This window comes from Eutrigla gurnardus (genome assembly GCF_963514095.1).
Source record: "Eutrigla gurnardus genome assembly, contig: SCAFFOLD_113, whole genome shotgun sequence".
NCBI lineage: Eukaryota > Metazoa > Chordata > Actinopteri > Perciformes > Triglidae > Eutrigla > Eutrigla gurnardus.
In genome coordinates this window covers 27,902-52,768 of record NW_028155385.1, presented here as the reverse complement: position 1 = coordinate 52,768, position 24,867 = coordinate 27,902, and the positions used below count along the sequence as shown (strand labels likewise).

At 39.4% G+C, this 24,867-nt stretch overlaps 1 long non-coding RNA gene across 1 annotated transcript; it reads right to left on the bottom strand.

The window, feature by feature from the left end:
- Positions 1–14,826: 14,826 nt before the first annotated feature.
- On the bottom strand, positions 14,827–24,039 carry LOC311010326. Its single transcript, XR_014596766.1, has 4 exons — positions 23,900–24,039; positions 23,178–23,254; positions 16,286–16,451; positions 14,827–14,954 (listed from the first exon to the last, which is right to left on the bottom strand). It is a non-coding gene; the product is annotated as an uncharacterized lncRNA (long non-coding RNA).
- Between the last annotated feature and the right edge of the window lie 828 nt (positions 24,040–24,867).

Below are 24,867 nucleotides of genomic sequence, written 5' to 3'. Positions count from 1 at the left end.
TTTAAGCTGTTATTTGCAGGTAACACACGTTTTAACCACTATTGCTGTGTCAGTTGTCAAATAAGCTGCATTCTTCAATGTCCCACCGAGATCAACACATTTAAGTCATAACAGCACTCTGGAGTGGATCTGCTTTCGTTTCAATGTGATTACAGTGTCTTTGAACACAAAATGGCGTCTAAACATCAAATAAGTGCAAAACAATGCTTTTACAAGTTTAATGTGGTGAAAAGGCTGTAATAGCTGTTTCACGCAGGGAAGAGGCTTTTAAGCTGTTATTTGCAGGTAACACACGTTTTAACCACTATTGCTGTGTCAGTTGTCAAATAAGCTGCATTCTTCAATGTCCCACCGAGATCAACACATTTAAGTCATAACAGCACTCTGGAGTGGATCTGCTTTCGTTTCAATGTGATTCCAGTGTCTTTGAACACAAAATGGCGTCTAAACATCAAATAAGTGCAAAACAATGCTTTTGCAAGTTTAATGTGGTGAAAAGGCTGTAATAGCTGTTTCACGCAGGGAAGAGGCTTTTAAGCTGTTATTTGCAGGTAACACACGTTTTAACCACTATTGCTGTGTCAGTTGTCAAATAAGCTGCATTCTTCAATGTCCCACCGAGATCAACACATTTAAGTCATAACAGCACTCTGGAGTGGATCTGCTTTCGTTTCAATGTGATTACAGTGTCTTTGAACACAAAATGGCGTCTAAACATCAAATAAGTGCAAAACAATGCTTTTACAAGTTTAATGTGGTGAAAAGGCTGTAATAGCTGTTTCACGCAGGGAAGAGGCTTTTAAGCTGTTATTTGCAGGTAACACACGTTTTAACCACTATTGCTGTGTCAGTTGTCAAATAAGCTGCATTCTTCAATGTCCCACCGAGATCAACACATTTAAGTCATAACAGCACTCTGGAGTGGATCTGCTTTCGTTTCAATGTGATTACAGTGTCTTTGAACACAAAATGGCGTCTAAACATCAAATAAGTGCAAAACAATGCTTTTACAAGTTTAATGTGGTGAAAAGGCTGTAATAGCTGTTTCACGCAGGGAAGAGGCTTTTAAGCTGTTATTTGCAGGTAACACACGTTTTAACCACTATTGCTGTGTCAGTTGTCAAATAAGCTGCATTCTTCAATGTCCCACCGAGATCAACACATTTAAGTCATAACAGCACTCTGGAGTGGATCTGCTTTCGTTTCAATGTGATTCCAGTGTCTTTGAACACAAAATGGCGTCTAAACATCAAATAAGTGCAAAACAATGCTTTTGCAAGTTTAATGTGGTGAAAAGGCTGTAATAGCTGTTTCACGCAGGGAAGAGGCTTTTAAGCTGTTATTTGCAGGTAACACACGTTTTAACCACTATTGCTGTGTCAGTTGTCAAATAAGCTGCATTCTTCAATGTCCCACCGAGATCAACACATTTAAGTCATAACAGCACTCTGGAGTGGATCTGCTTTCGTTTCAATGTGATTACAGTGTCTTTGAACACAAAATGGCGTCTAAACATCAAATAAGTGCAAAACAATGCTTTTACAAGTTTAATGTGGTGAAAAGGCTGTAATAGCTGTTTCACGCAGGGAAGAGGCTTTTAAGCTGTTATTTGCAGGTAACACACGTTTTAACCACTATTGCTGTGTCAGTTGTCAAATAAGCTGCATTCTTCAATGTCCCACCGAGATCAACACATTTAAGTCATAACAGCACTCTGGAGTGGATCTGCTTTCGTTTCAATGTGATTACAGTGTCTTTGAACACAAAATGGCGTCTAAACATCAAATAAGTGCAAAACAATGCTTTTACAAGTTTAATGTGGTGAAAAGGCTGTAATAGCTGTTTCACGCAGGGAAGAGGCTTTTAAGCTGTTATTTGCAGGTAACACACGTTTTAACCACTATTGCTGTGTCAGTTGTCAAATAAGCTGCATTCTTCAATGTCCCACCGAGATCAACACATTTAAGTCATAACAGCACTCTGGAGTGGATCTGCTTTCGTTTCAATGTGATTCCAGTGTCTTTGAACACAAAATGGCGTCTAAACATCAAATAAGTGCAAAACAATGCTTTTGCAAGTTTAATGTGGTGAAAAGGCTGTAATAGCTGTTTCACGCAGGGAAGAGGCTTTTAAGCTGTTATTTGCAGGTAACACACGTTTTAACCACTATTGCTGTGTCAGTTGTCAAATAAGCTGCATTCTTCAATGTCCCACCGAGATCAACACATTTAAGTCATAACAGCACTCTGGAGTGGATCTGCTTTCGTTTCAATGTGATTACAGTGTCTTTGAACACAAAATGGCGTCTAAACATCAAATAAGTGCAAAACAATGCTTTTACAAGTTTAATGTGGTGAAAAGGCTGTAATAGCTGTTTCACGCAGGGAAGAGGCTTTTAAGCTGTTATTTGCAGGTAACACACGTTTTAACCACTATTGCAGTGTCAGTTGTCAAATAAGCTGCATTCTTCAATGTCCCACCGAGATCAACACATTTAAGTCATAAAAGCACTCTGGAGTGGATCTGCTTTCGTTTCAATGTGATTCCAGTGTCTTTGAACACAAAATGGCGTCTAAACATGAAATAAGTGCAAAACAATGGTTTTACAAGTTTAATGTGGTGAAAAGGCTGTAATAGCTGTTCACGCAGGGAAGAGGCTTTTAAGCTGTTATTTGCAGGTAACACACATTTTAACCACTATTGCTGTGTCAGTTGTCATTTAAACTGCATTCTTCAATGTCCCACCGAGATCAACACATTTAAGTCAAAACAGCACTCTGGAGTGGATCTGCTTTCGTTTCAATGTGATTCCAGTGTCTTTGAACACAAAATGGCGTCTAAACATGAAATAAGTGCAAAACAATGGTTTTACAAGTTTAATGTGGTGAAAAGGCTGTAATAGCTGTTCACGCAGGGAAGAGGCTTTTAAGCTGTTATTTGCAGGTAACACACATTTTAACCACTATTGCTGTGTCAGTTGTCAAATAAACTGCATTCTTCAATGTCCCACCGAGATCAACACATTTAAGTCATAACAGTGGATCTTCTTTCGTTTCAATGTGATTCCAGTGTCTTTGAACACAAAATGGCGTCTAAACATCAAATAAGTGCAAAACAATGCTTTTACAAGTTTAATGTGGTGAAAAGGCTGTAATAGCTGTTTCACGCAGGGAAGAGGCTTTTCAGCTGTTATTTGCAGGTAACACACGTTTTAACCACTATTGCTGTGTCAGTTGTCAAATAAGCTGCATTCTTCAATATCCCACAGAGATCAACACATTTAAGTCATAACAGCACTCTGGAGTGGATCTGCTTTCGTTTCAATGTGATTCCAGTGTCTTTGAACACAAAATGGCGTCTAAACATCAAATAAGTGCAAAACAATGCTTTTACAAGTTTAATGTGGTGAAAAGGCTGTAATAGCTGTTTCACGCAGGGAAGAGGCTTTTAAGCTGTTATTTGCAGGTAACACACGTTTTAACCACTATTGCTGTGTCAGTTGTCAAATAAGCTGCATTCTTCAATGTCCCACCGAGATCAACACATTTAAGTCATAACAGCACTCTGGAGTGGATCTGCTTTCGTTTCAATGTGATTACAGTGTCTTTGAACACAAAATGGCGTCTAAACATCAAATAAGTGTAAAACAATGCTTTTACAAGTTTAATGTGGTGAAAAGGCTGTAATAGCTGTTTCACGCAGGGAAGAGGCTTTTAAGCTGTTATTTGCAGGTAACACACGTTTTAACCACTATTGCAGTGTCAGTTGTCAAATAAGCTGCATTCTTCAATGTCCCACCGAGATCAACACATTTAAGTCATAACAGCACTCTGGAGTGGATCTGCTTTCGTTTCAATGTGATTCCAGTGTCTTTGAACACAAAATGGCGTCTAAACATCAAATAAGTGCAAAACAATGCTTTTACAAGTTTAATGTGGTGAAAAGGCTGTAATAGCTGTTCACGCAGGGAAGAGGCTTTTAAGCTGTTATTTGCAGGTAACACACGTTTTAACCACTATTGCTGTGTCAGTTGTCAAATAAGCTGCATTCTTCAATGTCCCACCGAGATCAACACATTTAAGTCATAACAGCACTCTGGAGTGGATCTGCTTTCGTTTCAATGTGATTACAGTGTCTTTGAACACAAAATGGCGTCTAAACATCAAATAAGTGCAAAACAATGCTTTTACAAGTTTAATGTGGTGAAAAGGCTGTAATAGCTGTTTCACGCAGGGAAGAGGCTTTTAAGCTGTTATTTGCAGGTAACACACGTTTTAACCACTATTGCAGTGTCAGTTGTCAAATAAGCTGCATTCTTCAATGTCCCACCGAGATCAACACATTTAAGTCATAAAAGCACTCTGGAGTGGATCTGCTTTCGTTTCAATGTGATTCCAGTGTCTTTGAACACAAAATGGCGTCTAAACATGAAATAAGTGCAAAACAATGGTTTTACAAGTTTAATGTGGTGAAAAGGCTGTAATAGCTGTTCACGCAGGGAAGAGGCTTTTAAGCTGTTATTTGCAGGTAACACACATTTTAACCACTATTGCTGTGTCAGTTGTCATTTAAACTGCATTCTTCAATGTCCCACCGAGATCAACACATTTAAGTCAAAACAGCACTCTGGAGTGGATCTGCTTTCGTTTCAATGTGATTCCAGTGTCTTTGAACACAAAATGGCGTCTAAACATCAAATAAGTGCAAAACAATGCTTTTACAAGTTTAATGTGGTGAAAAGGCTGTAATAGCTGTTCACGCAGGGAAGAGGCTTTTAAGCTGTTATTTGCAGGTAACACACGTTTTAACCACTATTGCTGTGTCAGTTGTCAAATAAGCTGCATTCTTCAATGTCCCACCGAGATCAACACATTTAAGTCATAACAGCACTCTGGAGTGGATCTGCTTTCGTTTCAATGTGATTACAGTGTCTTTGAACACAAAATGGCGTCTAAACATCAAATAAGTGCAAAACAATGCTTTTACAAGTTTAATGTGGTGAAAAGGCTGTAATAGCTGTTTCACGCAGGGAAGAGGCTTTTAAGCTGTTATTTGCAGGTAACACACGTTTTAACCACTATTGCAGTGTCAGTTGTCAAATAAGCTGCATTCTTCAATGTCCCACCGAGATCAACAAATTTAAGTCATAAAAGCACTCTGGAGTGGATCTGCTTTCGTTTCAATGTGATTCCAGTGTCTTTGAACACAAAATGGCGTCTAAACATGAAATAAGTGCAAAACAATGGTTTTACAAGTTTAATGTGGTGAAAAGGCTGTAATAGCTGTTCACGCAGGGAAGAGGCTTTTAAGCTGTTATTTGCAGGTAACACACATTTTAACCACTATTGCTGTGTCAGTTGTCATTTAAACTGCATTCTTCAATGTCCCACCGAGATCAACACATTTAAGTCAAAACAGCACTCTGGAGTGGATCTGCTTTCGTTTCAATGTGATTCCAGTGTCTTTGAACACAAAATGGCGTCTAAACATGAAATAAGTGCAAAACAATGGTTTTACAAGTTTAATGTGGTGAAAAGGCTGTAATAGCTGTTCACGCAGGGAAGAGGCTTTTAAGCTGTTATTTGCAGGTAACACACGTTTTAACCACTATCGCTGTGTCAGTTGTGAAATAAGCTGCATTCTTCAATGTCCCACCAAGATCAACACATTTAAGTCATAACAGCACTCTGGAGTGGATCTGCTTTCGTTTCAATGTGATTCCAGTGTCTTTGAACACAAAATGGCGTCTAAACATCAAATAAGTGCAAAACAATGCTTTTACAAGTTTAATGTGGTGAAAAAGCTGTAATAGCTGTTCACGCAGGGAAGAGGCTTTTAAGCTGTTATTTGCAGGTAACACACATTTTAACCACTATTGCTGTGTCAGTTGTCATTTAAACTGCATTCTTCAATGTCCCACCGAGATCAACACATTTAAGTCATAACAGTGGATCTTCTTTCGTTTCAATGTGATTCCAGTGTCTTTGAACACAAAATGGCGTCTAAACATCAAATAAGTGCAAAACAATGCTTTTACAAGTTTAATGTGGTGAAAAGGCTGTAATAGCTGTTTCACGCAGGGAAGAGGCTTTTAAGCTGTTATTTGCAGGTAACACACGTTTTAACCACTATTGCTGTGTCAGTTGTCAAATAAGCTGCATTCTTCAATGTCCCACCGAGATCAACACATTTAAGTCATAACAGCACTCTGGAGTGGATCTGCTTTCGTTTCAATGTGATTCCAGTGTCTTTGAACACAAAATGGCGTCTAAACATCAAATAAGTGCAAAACAATGCTTTTACAAGTTTAATGTGGTGAAAAGGCTGTAATAGCTGTTTCACGCAGGGAAGAGGCTTTTAAGCTGTTATTTGCAGGTAACACACGTTTTAACCACTATTGCAGTGTCAGTTGTCAAATAAGCTGCATTCTTCAATGTCCCACCGAGATCAACAAATTTAAGTCATAAAAGCACTCTGGAGTGGATCTGCTTTCGTTTCAATGTGATTCCAGTGTCTTTGAACACAAAATGGCGTCTAAACATCAAATAAGTGCAAAACAATGCTTTTACAAGTTTAATGTGGTGAAAAGGCTGTAATAGCTGTTTCACGCAGGGAAGAGGCTTTTAAGCTGTTATTTGCAGGTAACACACATTTTAACCACTATTGCTGTGTCAGTTGTCAAATAAACTGCATTCTTCAATGTCCACCGAGATCAACACATTTAAGTCATAACAGCACTCTGGAGTGGATCTGCTTTCGTTTCAATGTGATTCCAGTGTCTTTGAACACAAAATGGCGTCTAAACATCAAATAAGTGCAAAACAATGCTTTTACAAGTTTAATGTGGTGAAAAGGCTGTAATAGCTGTTTCACGCAGGGAAGAGGCTTTTAAGCTGTTATTTGCAGGTAACACACGTTTTAACCACTATTGCTGTGTCAGTTGTCAAATAAGCTGCATTCTTCAATGTCCCACCGAGATCAACACATTTAAGTCATAACAGCACTCTGGAGTGGATCTGCTTTCGTTTCAATGTGATTCCAGTGTCTTTGAACACAAAATGGTGTCTAAACATCAAATAAGTGCAAAACAATGCTTTTACAAGTTTAATGTGGGGAAAAGGCTGTAATAGCTGTTCACGCAGGGAAGAGGCTTTTAAGCTGTTATTTGCAGGTAACACACGTTTTAACCACTATTGCTGTGTCAGTTGTCAAATAAGCTGCATTCTTCAATGTCCCACCGAGATCAACACATTTAAGTCATAACAGCACTCTGGAGTGGATCTGCTTTCGTTTCAATGTGATTCCAGTGTCTTTGAACACAAAATGGCGTCTAAACATCAAATAAGTGCAAAACAATGCTTTTACAAGTTTAATGTGGTGAAAAGGCTGTAATAGCTGTTCACGCAGGGAAGAGGCTTTTAAGCTGTTATTTGCAGGTAACACACATTTTAACCACTATTGCTGTGTCAGTTGTCAAATAAGCTGCATTCTTCAATGTCCCACCGAGATCAACACATTTAAGTCATAACAGTGGATCTTCTTTCGTTTCAATGTGATTCCAGTGTCTTTGAACACAAAATGGCGTCTAAACATCAAATAAGTGCAAAACAATGCTTTTACAAGTTAATGTGGTGAAAAGGCTGTAATAGCTGTTTCACGCAGGAAGAGGCTTTTAAGCTGTTATTTGCAGGTAACACACGTTTTAACCACTATTGCTGTGTCAGTTGTCAAATAAGCTGCATTCTTCAATGTCCACCGAGATCAACACATTTAAGTCATAACAGCACTCTGGAGTGGATCTGCTTTCGTTTCAATGTGATTCCAGTGTCTTTGAACACAAAATGGCGTCTAAACATCAAATAAGTGCAAAACAATGCTTTTACAAGTTTAATGTGGTGAAAAGGCTGTAATAGCTGTTTCACGCAGGGAAGAGGCTTTTAAGCTGTTATTTGCAGGTAACACACGTTTTAACCACTATTGCAGTGTCAGTTGTCAAATAAGCTGCATTCTTCAATGTCCCACCGAGATCAACACATTTAAGTCATAACAGCACTCTGGAGTGGATCTGCTTTCGTTTCAATGTGATTACAGTGTCTTTGAACACAAAATGGCGTCTAAAACATCAAATAAGTGCAAAACAATGCTTTTACAAGTTAATGTGGTGAAAAGGCTGTAATAGCTGTTCACGCAGGGAAGAGGCTTTTAAGCTGTTATTTGCAGGTAACACACGTTTTAACCACTATTGCTGTGTCAGTTGTCAAATAAGCTGCATTCTTCAATGTCCCACCGAGATCAACACATTTAAGTCATAACAGCACTCTGGAGTGGATCTGCTTTCGTTTCAATGTGATTCCAGTGTCTTTGAACACAAAATGGCGTCTAAACATCAAATAAGTGCAAAACAATGCTTTTACAAGTTTAATGTGGTGAAAAGGCTGTAATAGCTGTTCACGCAGGAAGAGGCTTTTAAGCTGTTATTTGCAGGTAACACACATTTTAACCACTATTGCTGTGTCAGTTGTCAAATAAACTGCATTCTTCAATGTCCCACCGAGATCAACACATTTAAGTCATAACAGTGGATCTTCTTTCGTTTCAATGTGATTCCAGTGTCTTTGAACACAAAATGGCGTCTAAACATCAAATAAGTGCAAAACAATGCTTTTACAAGTTTAATGTGGTGAAAAGGCTGTAATAGCTGTTCACGCAGGAAGAGGCTTTTAAGCTGTTATTTGCAGGTAACACACATTTTAACCACTATTGCTGTGTCAGTTGTCAAATAAACTGCATTCTTCAATGTCCCACCGAGATCAACACATTTAAGTCATAACAGTGGATCTTCTTTCGTTTCAATGTGATTCCAGTGTCTTTGAACACAAAATGGCGTCTAAACATCAAATAAGTGCAAAACAATGCTTTTACAAGTTTAATGTGGTGAAAAGGCTGTAATAGCTGTTTCACGCAGGGAAGAGGCTTTTAAGCTGTTATTTGCAGGTAACACACGTTTTAACCACTATTGCTGTGTCAGTTGTCAAATAAGCTGCATTCTTCAATGTCCACCGAGATCAACACATTTAAGTCATAACAGCACTCTGGAGTGGATCTGCTTTCGTTTCAATGTGATTCCAGTGTCTTTGAACACAAAATGGCGTCTAAACATCAAATAAGTGCAAAACAATGCTTTTACAAGTTTAATGTGGTGAAAAGGCTGTAATAGCTGTTTCACGCAGGGAAGAGGCTTTTAAGCTGTTATTTGCAGGTAACACACGTTTTAACCACTATTGCAGTGTCAGTTGTCAAATAAGCTGCATTCTTCAATGTCCCACCGAGATCAACAAATTTAAGTCATAAAAGCACTCTGGAGTGGATCTGCTTTCGTTTCAATGTGATTACAGTGTCTTTGAACACAAAATGGCGTCTAAACATCAAATAAGTGCAAAACAATGCTTTTACAAGTTTAATGTGGTGAAAAGGCTGTAATAGCTGTTTCACGCAGGGAAGAGGCTTTTAAGCTGTTATTTGCAGGTAACACACATTTTAACCACTATTGCTGTGTCAGTTGTCAAATAAACTGCATTCTTCAATGTCCCACCGAGATCAACACATTTAAGTCATAACAGCACTCTGGAGTGGATCTGCTTTCGTTTCAATGTGATTCCAGTGTCTTTGAACACAAAATGGCGTCTAAACATCAAATAAGTGCAAAACAATGCTTTTACAAGTTTAATGTGGTGAAAAGGCTGTAATAGCTGTTTCACGCAGGGAAGAGGCTTTTAAGCTGTTATTTGCAGGTAACACACGTTTTAACCACTATTGCTGTGTCAGTTGTCAAATAAGCTGCATTCTTCAATGTCCCACCGAGATCAACACATTTAAGTCATAACAGCACTCTGGAGTGGATCTGCTTTCGTTTCAATGTGATTCCAGTGTCTTTGAACACAAAATGGTGTCTAAACATCAAATAAGTGCAAAACAATGCTTTTACAAGTTTAATGTGGGAAAAGGCTGTAATAGCTGTTCACGCAGGGAAGAGGCTTTTAAGCTGTTATTTGCAGGTAACACACGTTTTAACCACTATTGCTGTGTCAGTTGTCAAATAAGCTGCATTCTTCAATGTCCCACCGAGATCAACACATTTAAGTCATAACAGCACTCTGGAGTGGATCTGCTTTCGTTTCAATGTGATTCCAGTGTCTTTGAACACAAAATGGCGTCTAAACATCAAATAAGTGCAAAACAATGCTTTTACAAGTTTAATGTGGTGAAAAGGCTGTAATAGCTGTTCACGCAGGGAAGAGGCTTTTAAGCTGTTATTTGCAGGTAACACACATTTTAACCACTATTGCTGTGTCAGTTGTCAAATAAGCTGCATTCTTCAATGTCCCACCGAGATCAACACATTTAAGTCATAACAGTGGATCTTCTTTCGTTTCAATGTGATTCCAGTGTCTTTGAACACAAAATGGCGTCTAAACATCAAATAAGTGCAAAACAATGCTTTTACAAGTTTAATGTGGTGAAAAGGCTGTAATAGCTGTTTCACGCAGGGAAGAGGCTTTTAAGCTGTTATTTGCAGGTAACACACGTTTTAACCACTATTGCTGTGTCAGTTGTCAAATAAGCTGCATTCTTCAATGTCCCACCGAGATCAACACATTTAAGTCATAACAGCACTCTGGAGTGGATCTGCTTTCGTTTCAATGTGATTCCAGTGTCTTTGAACACAAAATGGCGTCTAAACATCAAATAAGTGCAAAACAATGCTTTTACAAGTTTAATGTGGTGAAAAGGCTGTAATAGCTGTTTCACGCAGGGAAGAGGCTTTTAAGCTGTTATTTGCAGGTAACACACGTTTTAACCACTATTGCAGTGTCAGTTGTCAAATAAGCTGCATTCTTCAATGTCCCACCGAGATCAACACATTTAAGTCATAACAGCACTCTGGAGTGGATCTGCTTTCGTTTCAATGTGATTACAGTGTCTTTGAACACAAAATGGCGTCTAAACATCAAATAAGTGCAAAACAATGCTTTTACAAGTTTAATGTGGTGAAAAGGCTGTAATAGCTGTTCACGCAGTATTTGCAGGTAACACACGTTTTAACCACTATTGCAGTGTCAGTTGTCAAATAAGCTGCATTCTTCAATGTCCCACCGAGATCAACACATTTAAGTCATAACAGCACTCTGGAGTGGATCTGCTTTCGTTTCAATGTGATTCCAGTGTCTTTGAACACAAAATGGCGTCTAAACATCAAATAAGTGCAAAACAATGCTTTTACAAGTTTAATGTGGTGAAAAGGCTGTAATAGCTGTTCACGCAGGGAAGAGGCTTTTAAGCTGTTATTTGCAGGTAACACACATTTTAACCACTATTGCTGTGTCAGTTGTCAAATAAGCTGCATTCTTCAATGTCCCACCGAGATCAACACATTTAAGTCATAACAGTGGATCTTCTTTCGTTTCAATGTGATTCCAGTGTCTTTGAACACAAAATGGCGTCTAAACATCAAATAAGTGCAAAACAATGCTTTTACAAGTTTAATGTGGTGAAAAGGCTGTAATAGCTGTTTCACGCAGGGAAGAGGCTTTTAAGCTGTTATTTGCAGGTAACACACGTTTTAACCACTATTGCTGTGTCAGTTGTCAAATAAGCTGCATTCTTCAATGTCCCACCGAGATCAACACATTTAAGTCATAACAGCACTCTGGAGTGGATCTGCTTTCGTTTCAATGTGATTCCAGTGTCTTTGAACACAAAATGGCGTCTAAACATCAAATAAGTGCAAAACAATGCTTTTACAAGTTTAATGTGGTGAAAAGGCTGTAATAGCTGTTTCACGCAGGGAAGAGGCTTTTAAGCTGTTATTTGCAGGTAACACACGTTTTAACCACTATTGCAGTGTCAGTTGTCAAATAAGCTGCATTCTTCAATGTCCCACCGAGATCAACACATTTAAGTCATAAAAGCACTCTGGAGTGGATCTGCTTTCGTTTCAATGTGATTCCAGTGTCTTTGAACACAAAATGGCGTCTAAACATCAAATAAGTGCAAAACAATGCTTTTACAAGTTTAATGTGGTGAAAAGGCTGTAATAGCTGTTTCACGCAGGGAAGAGGCTTTTAAGCTGTTATTTGCAGGTAACACACGTTTTAACCACTATTGCTGTGTCAGTTGTCAAATAAGCTGCATTCTTCAATGTCCCACCGAGATCAACACATTTAAGTCAAAACAGCACTCTGGAGTGGATCTGCTTTCGTTTCAATGTGATTCCAGTGTCTTTGAACACAAAATGGCGTCTAAACATGAAATAAGTGCAAAACAATGGTTTTACAAGTTTAATGTGGTGAAAAGGCTGTAATAGCTGTTCACGCAGGGAAGAGGCTTTTAAGCTGTTATTTGCAGGTAACACACATTTTAACCACTATTGCTGTGTCAGTTGTCAAATAAACTGCATTCTTCAATGTCCCACCGAGATCAACACATTTAAGTCATAACAGTGGATCTTCTTTCGTTTCAATGTGATTCCAGTGTCTTTGAACACAAAATGGCGTCTAAACATCAAATAAGTGCAAAACAATGCTTTTACAAGTTTAATGTGGTGAAAAGGCTGTAATAGCTGTTTCACGCAGGGAAGAGGCTTTTCAGCTGTTATTTGCAGGTAACACACGTTTTAACCACTATTGCTGTGTCAGTTGTCAAATAAGCTGCATTCTTCAATGTCCCACCGAGATCAACACATTTAAGTCATAACAGCACTCTGGAGTGGATCTGCTTTCGTTTCAATGTGATTCCAGTGTCTTTGAACACAAAATGGCGTCTAAACATCAAATAAGTGCAAAACAATGCTTTTACAAGTTTAATGTGGTGAAAAGGCTGTAATAGCTGTTCACGCAGGGAAGAGGCTTTTAAGCTGTTATTTGCAGGTAACACACGTTTTAACCACTATTGCTGTGTCAGTTGTCAAATAAGCTGCATTCTTCAATGTCCCACCGAGATCAACACATTTAAGTCATAACAGTGGATCTTCTTTCGTTTCAATGTGATTCCAGTGTCTTTGAACACAAAATGGCGTCTAAACATCAAATAAGTGCAAAACAATGCTTTTACAAGTTTAATGTGGTGAAAAGGCTGTAATAGCTGTTTCACGCAGGGAAGAGGCTTTTAAGCTGTTATTTGCAGGTAACACACGTTTTAACCACTATTGCTGTGTCAGTTGTCAAATAAGCTGCATTCTTCAATGTCCCACCGAGATCAACACATTTAAGTCAAAACAGCACTCTGGAGTGGATCTGCTTTCGTTTCAATGTGATTCCAGTGTCTTTGAACACAAAATGGCGTCTAAACATGAAATAAGTGCAAAACAATGGTTTTACAAGTTTAATGTGGTGAAAAGGCTGTAATAGCTGTTCACGCAGGGAAGAGGCTTTTAAGCTGTTATTTGCAGGTAACACACATTTTAACCACTATTGCTGTGTCAGTTGTCAAATAAACTGCATTCTTCAATGTCCCACCGAGATCAACACATTTAAGTCATAACAGTGGATCTTCTTTCGTTTCAATGTGATTCCAGTGTCTTTGAACACAAAATGGCGTCTAAACATCAAATAAGTGCAAAACAATGCTTTTACAAGTTTAATGTGGTGAAAAGGCTGTAATAGCTGTTCACGCAGGGAAGAGGCTTTTAAGCTGTTATTTGCAGGTAACACACGTTTTAACCACTATTGCTGTGTCAGTTGTCAAATAAGCTGCATTCTTCAATGTCCCACCGAGATCAACACATTTAAGTCATAACAGCACTCTGGAGTGGATCTGCTTTCGTTTCAATGTGATTCCAGTGTCTTTGAACACAAAATGGCGTCTAAACATCAAATAAGTGCAAAACAATGCTTTTACAAGTTTAATGTGGTGAAAAGGCTGTAATAGCTGTTCACGCAGGGAAGAGGCTTTTAAGCTGTTATTTGCAGGTAACACACATTTTAACCACTATTGCTGTGTCAGTTGTCAAATAAGCTGCATTCTTCAATGTCCCACCGAGATCAACACATTTAAGTCATAACAGTGGATCTTCTTTCGTTTCAATGTGATTCCAGTGTCTTTAAACACAAAATGGCGTCTAAACATCAAATAAGTGCAAAACAATGCTTTTACAAGTTTAATGTGCACTGTAAGGAATTGACTGTAGAATTTACAGTAAATACCTGGCAAAAAAGTTGCCAGTTAATTATTGTAAAATCGCAGTTGATTACTGTAAAAATATATTACAACATATTACTGTAATTTGTTTTACATATTTTTGCTGTATATAAATTACAGTAACTGACTGTTTTCTTTTTTTAGAAAACAGCAATTCAATGTAATCTAGTTTACAACTTTTTCTTGTATTCCAATAAATTACAGTAATTACCTGGCAACTAAAGTTGCCAGTAAATACCTGTAAATAAATAATACAATATGTTGTTGTAAAATGTTTTTACAGTTAATATTGGTTTTTACATTAGCTGCTTTGCAAATTATGCAGATTGTGAATGATACAAATAACACAGTGTCAGAGCTGCTATAAAATACTTTTATTAAAACTTTTTTTTTAACAGATGTGCAAAAGATGCATGTACAGTAACATGAAGAACAGTGAAAGGGATACATTTTGTCACATTGGCCCATTGCCACAATCCCTATAGTTATAGCAGTAGGTTTATTCATCAGTACAAGCTGTCAAGCTTGAGTGTGTTTGGCAGACAAAGACAGTTTGTTCTGCAGCTCTTAAAACCACAAATTGCTTTTAAACAGGAACATCATCAAACAATGTAGAACAGTCCTTATCTTTTGGATCCTAAGCAGAAAGCCATTCGTAGTCCATCAGCCGCTTCAGCAGGGAGGAGACATGAGGATTGATGGTGTTCTTCAGCTTTGCTGTTTTCGTGCCACTGCTGGGGTTGATTCCAAGGAAACATCTAAAATAAGAAAATAACAAAACTTCATGAAAAACTGTGACAAGCCAGCAGAATCAATCAGGTCATACAATACAAGCCCATTGTTTGACGTTCCATGGGCAAATCTGCAACAAAAACTATGCTGTTTATTATTTTTCATTATCATTTGATTTTTGTAGTCCAGGTGTAACAGAGTTTTGCTGTTGATTCCACTTACACAGTGACAGCCAATCACATACAACTTTATTCATGTATCACGGACGCTCACTGGTTAGCAGGGCTCTCCTCAGCACATAAATATGGGCTGTGACGTAAACACAGTGCCAGTATGCGAGGATTGAGCCCATGGTAGGTTTGCTACACGAAGCACAGCGTTATAGCCTACTGAAACTGTGTAAACAATGTAATGTAATAATGCAGTTATCATGATATTATGTTCAGGAAGCTGGCGACAGTTTTACATGTAACTAAATGTGTTACAGAGGGTTTATTTTGTTTAATGTTTATAACTAGCGACCTTAGCTTGAGGCTAAGCTAACTTGCTAATTTTCCTCCATGAAGCTGTGCCGAACGAGTGCTGTGCTTGACCGTGAGCTGACCAGTCATTTCCGTATCATTGTCCAGTGTCCAGGCAATAAAAGTTCGGTCCTGAAGCTACGAGAGTGTCGGTCCTTCTTGCAAATCAACAACACAACGCAGACAACTGTTACACAGGCACTTAGGCAAGCTAAAATAGAAAATAGCTCTGCAATGCAATGACCACATTATGTAGGGTCATAACGGTTAAAAGGGTAGTTTGTATTTCTTGCCACAAGACTGTACGTTAATAACTTAATAACTTAACATTATTGTGACTGGGTGGAGACAGGGATTTGGTTTGTATTACATTTGATGGATTAAAAAAAGCTCTAGTTATTTCAATATGCAACAGTAATTACCAGTAACTGAAAGAAATACATGGTTAAAAGATTTAGATCAGAAATGGACAAAACTGGACTTAGACATGTTGAACATTTGTTTCATACCATGAAACAAGTGCCATATACACTCTATTATAACACAGCATGTCCAGTGGTGTTGTGGTGTCTGTGTTGGTGGGTATACCACTGGGTAGATCACTTAGAAGAAAGAAGATATGATTTTAAAGGCTTTTTGGCTGATGGGTGGTAACCTGTTACCTGATATAAAAAGAGGAGGGTACAGTATAAGCCATAAACTGATGTATACTACACCACTGAGCATGTCCCTGGTTTAAGAGGAGTCCACTGTCTGTTAGTGCTGGCAAGTCAAAATAATGTCTTGTCCAGTAGTCATGATAGCAAACTTAACAAGTACTACAAGCATCTAGTTACCTTTGGATGAATTCCAGGGTGCATGCAGCTTGCTCCTGGTACACCAGATTGAAGTTGTAATAGCACGAAAACAGCGCTGCCAGTCCTGCCAAAAAGTTGGGGTGTGGAAGCAAGACCACCTGCCCCTCGATGCTCAGCATCCACTCCTCTGATGTGAGCACATCACCTAAACATAAACAAACATATGGTTTATATGTTAATGTTTTTATCTTGTTGCTTTCCACATAAGCATATCCACAATAAACTGTTACATTAATGTGTCCTAGATATGGTCTTTGTCTTTGCAATACTTTACAACATTTAAATTCCTTTTATGTGTTGATATGATTGGCCAGTAAAGCTGACTGATAGAACACTAAGTGGTCTCCATGACAGCAGGCAATGTTTCAGATATGGATGTTTCTGCTAAAACGTGGATATTTCACACACACATCATCCACTCAGCAGCACAGAAAGATCTATACTATCAGCACAGCTTCAAGGTGGGCATCCAAGATTAGAGTGACCAATTTAGTTTCTGACCAAATGTGAAATATGGGCACAACCTGCCCTTCTGTCCCTGAGTTATGGTGTTGAACAACAGACAGAGAAGCGTTTCTGCAGAAAATGATGACATCACAGTAAAGCGGACCTTTTGTCATGGGTTGATCAGTGTGTTTATGTGTATGTCTACCAGATCTCTAAATTCTCCTGTCATTACAGATCCTGCCATCCTCGTCAGCCACTCATCAGTTCATTCCCCTCACCTGTGTTTCCCCGCCCATCTCCACACCTGGTCTCAATCCTCATCAGCCCCCTTCATATACTGGTTCATCTTCACTTGTCCTCTGCCAGATCGTCTAGAGTGTTTGTTCCTAGCTTTCCAGCGTTTGTTCTGCCTGTATGGTTTCCTGCCTGCCCGCCTGCCTGTTTCCCAGTTTTTGAGATTCTGCCTGCCCCTCTTGGATTTGTCTGCTGATCGTTCTGCCTGCCTGGTTTTGACCCCTGCCTGTTATTTGACACCGAATAAAGCCTTTTGGACTTTGAACTCAACCTGTGGTCATGCATTTGGGTTCCCTGCATTCTGAGCCGTTACAGCTTGAACCTTTTGGAATGGTAATGTCACTTCATTTTATACTATTAGACATTTGTCATATTAAATGTATGGAGTCTTGGCCAAAAAACATCACATAGGTCACAGTAGACCTGACCTCTGACCTCCAAAATCTAATAAGTTCATCCATTTTTCCAAATGGACATTTGTGCCAAATCTGAAGAAATTCCCTCCCCTAGTTCTGGAGATATGGCATCCAGTCAATGCTGTCACCAGTGTGTAGGCATTAAAAATACTGTATAGCATACCTAAGACTATTAGCCTTGGGGAGTCAGGAAGCAGCAGTGTTCTTTCGGCGTCAGCTGCGGTTCCAAACACCTAAAAACAAAACAAACAAAAATTGACAGACAATTTGAGTCTCACTGTTGAGTATATCATCATAACAATACAATACAACTTATTAGCATACCTCTAAAATTAACAGAAAGGGTAGGATGTGAGAAAAGGGCTGCAGAAATGTCTTTCATAGGGTGACTGTTTAGTGTTATAATTGAGAGGTCATTCCACTTGAGTAAAGAACATGTGTACTTCTGCTATCTCTGCAAACTACAATTTTGCACTTACATCTGTCTGCAAAAGGAGTCCGTCAGGGTTCTCTTTGAAGTGTGCCATAAGCAGGAGGATCACACATGGGAATGGACCACACTTGTCTTCGTTGTTGTACTTGACCAGGATGCGCTCCCTCTCGTCTGCATTAGGCCCTGCTGGCTTCTGCTCAAAATACTTGAGAATCAGCTTCCCTTTGTCTTCTTTGGCCTGCTCCATTTTATGCAGTATGTCAATGTCAGTAAGCAGTTGGAAATGGCTGTAAAGCTCTTTTGGCGTGAAAAGATATGGCCAGTCATTCTTCAGCTCAGTGATCGAAGGGGGTGGGCTGGCATTGATAGTTTTTCTTTGTAAGTAGTAGGTTGCTTTCATTAAGTGAGTCAAATGTCCTCTCTCTGCACCAGATGGCCCCTCAGTGCCGTAGAGGTCTTTCATTTGTCTCTGTTTATCTTTGAGACTTTCTTCAGTTTCGTCCGCTGGACAGTCAGGCTGCCATCTTACGCAGCCATATTGGTCAGCTGGTCCTCTAGTTATATCTGCAGGTGATTTTGACTTCCTTCGTCTAGAGAGAATGCTTCCACGATTAACATGTTCTACCCGCGTTTTTAACTGAGTCACAAGGGATCCAAAGCCGCTGCCAATTACAGTGCCATCTTTCATAACATCTGCAAAGCTTTTGGGATGCTGCTTTACAATCTTCCTGGCCACTGTCAAGCACTGAGACTTCGATGGATTTAGTTCACTCAGCCTTATTTCATCAACAATTATTCGTACCATTTCCCTGCGGTCTTTAGCAGAGGGACGTGTCTCCTGCGCAAGGGCATTTCCGATACCAGTAGGCATTCTGTTCCAAGGAACACTGAAGTTTTCAGGCCAGGCACTTAAATTCACTCTCATTCCGGAGCTATCATAGCTCGACGGACTTGGAGAGCTAGAGCAGGATTGAGAAGATGAAGGATCCTGTGTGACGGTACTTAAGATTAAGTCAGAGGGTTCGATGGCAGTCAGTGTCACTACAAGGGAAAAAAAGTGATAGCATTAGTTAATATCTACAAACAAAATGCAAACTTTTAATAAACTTTTTTTTGTTGCTGTGCATTGTTTTTATAAGCAATATCTGTGAAATACCTTCGGTTTGCCATGCACTGATAAGCCTCCGACACTGGATAGGTGTGATGTTAGCACTAAGATCCTCCTCTTTAATAAACTGCAGGTCACTTAGGGATTCCACACCAATGCTTTCCAACTTGTTCAGGAGGGACTGTAGTTTATCTTCTAGTAAACTGGGTAATACTGACAACACAGCTTGTTTTATGTCCTCCTCTGGCGTTGCCATGTTAGTATACATCTGGGAGAGAGTGATGGATAATTATTACTGATGTACCATTCAGATTGTACCCCATTAAAGGATAATAATCAAGCAGGTCTTCTTGCTTCACACACATGTAGCCCGACTCCTGGACAACCTCTGTTAAACTGTGAACACCCAAATCAGGAAAATCCACAGCTTGCTGCCTTCCCACAACAAAGTACACACAGTCGCCACGATGGATCAAAATCAATATGATCGCACCCATGTGAAGGCCCTCATCATCTTGTCCTAAAACAACATGCATCCCTTTTTTGTACTTTGTCCCTTTGACATTGACAGCACAGGTGGCTACAGTAGAGTCATGTGTGAAGTTAAATGGTGCAGTTGCTACCTTGATTCTCTCACTATAGTCGTCAACATAGAATTCAGTTCCTTTTTCAACTTGGATGACAGGAGGGAAAAAACTTCCTGCACCTAAGTATGCTTGGAGGAGCTGGTGTCGCTCTGCAAGAGTAGCACACAGGTTTTTAAAGTTGTGTAGTTTCCTGGCACACTGTTTAAAAAAAGTATGCTTACTCTCAAATCTCAACGTCCAAAGACGGATGAGAGGTCCAAACTGAAGAATAAGCTCAGGATAGTGACAGAGATAGTGGTGCTTAGGTTTAAGAGGATGGTGTGGAAACAGCTCCACTCTGGACTGAATGTATTCCTCAATAAGAACATTCAAGTAGGCAATCTGATCTGCGGTAATTGCTGGTGCACATACATAAGCAACTATCTCTCTCAAGAGCAAAATCAACTTCCAGACACCATTTTCAGAAGGATTTTTGATCCTGTCCCCAATTAACAGAGGCAGTACTCTCAACAGACACCAGTTCTGTACAGCATGACCTCTCAACTTCTCACTACCGGGGCTGAACTCAGGAGGTTTGTCATCCGCTTCCTTTCCAAGATATGCAAACCGACTTATTCTTCTGTTCAAATCCACAAAGGAGAACTGTTTTTCCTGGTTTGCCAAGTGGTTGATACACAACGCCAGGTCAACAGATACAACGCCCTCAAAAAGGTCATGTCCAAGACATGGCGGAAGACCAGGCTGGCAAACATGAAAGTAACGAAGCTGGTTGAACAAGGAGTCAAATTTTATGCCACACACCAAATCTGTGTTGCCTACTCTTAGTTCATGTACATGCTGCTGATATGATTGTTTTGTTCTCTTTGACCCAGTGGACAGTGGACTCAACTTAAATGTTACTCTGTCTATATCACAAAACCTACAGAAATGGGAACTCTTGCTGAAGTTTTCCACAAAGCCACCAATACTGTGAGAGCCAAGATTATCGCCAGCTATCGCACATACAAAACCTTTGATGACTTTGCCATTACTCAAAACAATGCCACTGTCCTCCAGCTGCTTCAGATCTTTTATCAGCGGACTGAAGACCATTTCCTGTCCGAACGACTTAAAGTCTTGTTCTCTGCAGAGAAGAACAAGCTGCATGTGATCGATGTTTGATCTGTTGTGGGGCAAAACATCACCAAGCGTCAGATAAACTGCCAATACCTTGTGTTTTTTTCGGGCTGATCCTAACGGATTGACTACCTCAAAAGAATCTTGATAGAGAATCAAGGCTAAAGATGAGGTTTCCGTTTTAAGCAAGACATTATCAGTCATATTCTGTCCATCCCATACATCTTCCAACACATCACGGGACGAGAGGCGTGAATGGGACTTTTCATACTGTTTTCTGAAAGCCTCAGATTCAAAGAGAGAAGTAATAGTTTCTTTTATTGGCACATACTGTGCAAAGCATTCTTTCCCTGAGTCACTTACACCTAAATACAAAGGCAGAGGTGCAACATAGTTGAACTGGTTTTTGAATACTGACTTGCGACGCTGATCTGTACGCAAAATGTTGTTGCCTTTTTTTAATATGTCATGTTTTGTGAGCTCTTCAATTACATTTGTGATATCCGTCTCAGGAACCCCAAGCAGAGACAATTTCTCTTTGAGTTTGGAAAAGATATGCAACTGAGCAGCATCATGGATGTCCTGGACTTCCTCAATAATAGTCTGAATTACTGAGGCTGGTAAAACTAATTTAGCCTGAAGCCTCAAGTAAAACAGAGACAAGTTTTTTAAAAAGAGGTCTTCATCCACAATATCATCCAGTTCTGTGTCTGTATGTCCATCATACTCGGAGAGAGAGGTAGAGGGCGGATTCACAAGTTGGGAAGGGGTTTCAAATTGTGTTTCTTGGGCTGGGTGTGGAAACACTACCTCACGTATTTCTCCTGCCAACCTTTTTTTGTGTGTTCTCGAAATGTGAGATGCAAATGTCGATTTTACACCGAATGTTTTCTCACAAGCCCTGAAGGGACATGTTATTGTTCTGCCCTCTGTTATATGGCCTTTCAGATGATTAAGCAACTCCTTCACATTTGTAAATATACCCTGACAAAATTCAATCTGACAAATCAGCGTTGTACCAGTAGGCTCATCTGTAGTACTTTTGTCAGACTTGTACCCTTTATGATCTCTGTACAAATGAGACTTGAAAGCTACAAATTTACTGAATGCACGAGTACAATTAGGTACACCACAGGTAAAAGGGCAGTTTGCTGCATTACTGTGGAGTTTCATATGATTAGCAAAACCTGTTATAGTTTTACTCTCATGGGCACACTGCTTGCAGTGATACATTTCTCGCCTACGTAGAGCAAAATGAAAGGGAGAAGAGAAAATGTGATTTAAACAACAACAAATGTGCACACAGTGGAATTCAGATCTCTTCCAGGTGGTAGTTTAGCTCTCTACACTTTGCAGGTAGCTCGTGCAATACTGGGGAAGTAGCAATTTTTTTTTTACATTCATTTCAATTATTTTAACATGTTCTAAAGGCTTTGGAACAAAATTTAACCACAGAAGGTTTTTTTGACATACAGCTATGAGTGTGCACATAAAATTCTAGCCTGAAATTCTAGATGAGCCTAGTTTGTGAGATGACAGACACACACGCACAACCGAATGCATGATTTCTTGGCGGCGATAATAGTATAGTGTTAAGTGTGTGTAGCAAGGCAAATTTAGTTTACTTGAAGTAACTTGGATACAAACTGAATCCCAAATAAACTTTGGATCACTGCAACAGACTGCATAGTCAAATGAAAAAATATTTTCACCTGAAAATCCCCTTCACCTCTGTGTTTTACTTCAGGTCTTCAGTGGTGGCACTCACTGCATGTGGCTTCCCTTGGCATCCCTCTACCTGTAGCTAAAAGATGCACAAGTTGCAAAACACAAGTCATCCTGAATTAGCCTCACAGTCATTCACACATGCATTGACTCATGAAGTTCATGATTCACAACTTAATTGTCCATTAAAGCAGGTGATAATGGAGCAAGAAAAACTATGGCAGAGTGTACACTATGTCAGCGTTGGTAAAATCTGAGCATTCACTAGCCATTTACAGGTGGACAAAAAAGTTCATTTTGCACTGTGTGTGTGTGTGTGTGTCTGTGTGTGTGTGTGTGTGTGTGTGTGTGTGTGTGTGTGTGTGTGTGTGAGTGTGTCTGACAGAGAATGTCACTATTTTCTCAAAGAGTTAAAATATTTACCCTGTGAAATGAGTTAGCATATTGCTTTGATATTGTAGATCTAGTGTCACCATTTTTCACATGAAGTTAGAGTACACTGCCAGGATAAAGTGTCTGGTAAAACAAATGAGTGGCTGGTAGACAAAGGTCAATTTAGTGTTTTTATTTATTTTCTAAATGAGATTAACATTACTGGCTGTAACAAACCCAGGGGGACAAACGTTATGTGGCAATACATTAAACACATTGTAACTTGCATCCAAAGAAAAGAAACCTTATGCATTGGGCATTTTTATGTTACTTTGTCACAGTTTAAACTGTAAATTGTACAAAATGTTTTTACCTCAAAATCCCCTTCAATGGTGTTTGGTCACTGTGGGCTTCAGTGGTGGTGCTCACTGTGTGTGGATTCCTTCAGCTCTGTAACAATATGATGCACAAGTTGCAAAACACAAGACATGGTAGATTATTACCAACCATTCTTACCAATAAGGTTGGATAATTTCAATTATAATTAGGGGTGTAACGGTTAACCTAATCTACAGTTCGTCTCATGGTTTGGTTCTAACCTTGTTTTTCAAAGCTAAAGAAATGTTTTGAATATTTCCAGAAAAAAATGTCTGGATTTTATTTACAAATTGTTGCACTGCAATAAAGAACATGCACATTACTATTAGACTTTTCTTACCACTTCGCAAGAACTTCTGTTCATACAAAAAATAAACATTTGTCTACATTGTCTAAATGAAATTTAACGCTAGTTATTTAGCTTAGCTGCTAGTTAGCTTAGCTGCTAGTGATAGCTCCTCTGGCTCAGTGTCCAGAGGTGGCAAAAGTACTCTCACTTTCTACTTACGTCGAAGTACAGATACTTGTGTAAAGAAGACTCTGATAAAACCTGCAGTAACGTTACAAATTATATTCCTTTACTCAAGTAAAAGTAAAAAAGTAGAACATATCACAATGTAATGTTAACCTCATGGCACCTCCTTTAGTTCGCTAATTAGCTTTTACTCTGCGGATTTCAACACGAATTTCAACAATGGATTACTATTTTGAACTTACGGGACTGTCTATGTTAGCAGACGACCTGTCCTGCAGCTGCAGCAGCAGTAGCAGTCAGAGGCAGCAGCCGAGACGACAGTTCGGCTGGGTGACTGTCCGAAGGATGCACAGCTCTCAAAACACAGAACCACAGTTCACGAAGCACTCCAGCAAAGCCAAATTTACCTGAAATAAATAAATACCGGTAGTCTTGTTCATATGCGACATGTGCTGTAGGAGAGGAGCGGAGGGGAGGGGAGGGGAGGGGAGCGGAGCGGAGCGGAGCGGAGGGGAGGGGAGCGGAGCGGTGTTTAACCCAGGTTTTCGGTCCAAAACTGTTACACCACTAATTTTAAAGTTAACTGAATACAACTTTCTCTGCCGACATCAACGTTAGCTGTAATGTTACCTTCACTGGCTTGTGTTAGCCTGTTTATCGGAGAAAAAAATGGGATGTGAAGACGATGCAGACTGTCCTCGTGCTAAATACTAAATCTGTTTTAGCTAAAGTTATGGGAAATTACCGTCACTGAAACAAATATTACTCACCAATCCGCTGACTTCTTAGCTTTGCTCTGGTGACTACACAGGTTCCGCCATTGCTCCTCTCCTCTCCGAGGTTCTAACCGCCAAAATCCGAATATCAACCGTATTTAGCTGTAATACACATAATCTACATGCCAGAATACACTTGCTGTAAAGTTTACAATATGTAACTGCGGAGTTATGCAGCAGGTTACTGTAATTAGTTTTGACCCATAATGCATTGCGGTATACAGTTAAAAATTGTAAAATGACAAAACAAGAAGATACTGTAAAATTTTACTGTAGATATTACAGCAATTTGTTACAGTGTGGTGAAAAGGCTGTAATAGCTGTTTCACGCAGGGAAGAGGCTTTTAAGCTGTTATTTGCAGGTAACACACGTTTTAACCACTATTGCAGTGTCAGTTGTCAAATAAGCTGCATTCTTCAATGTCCCACCGAGA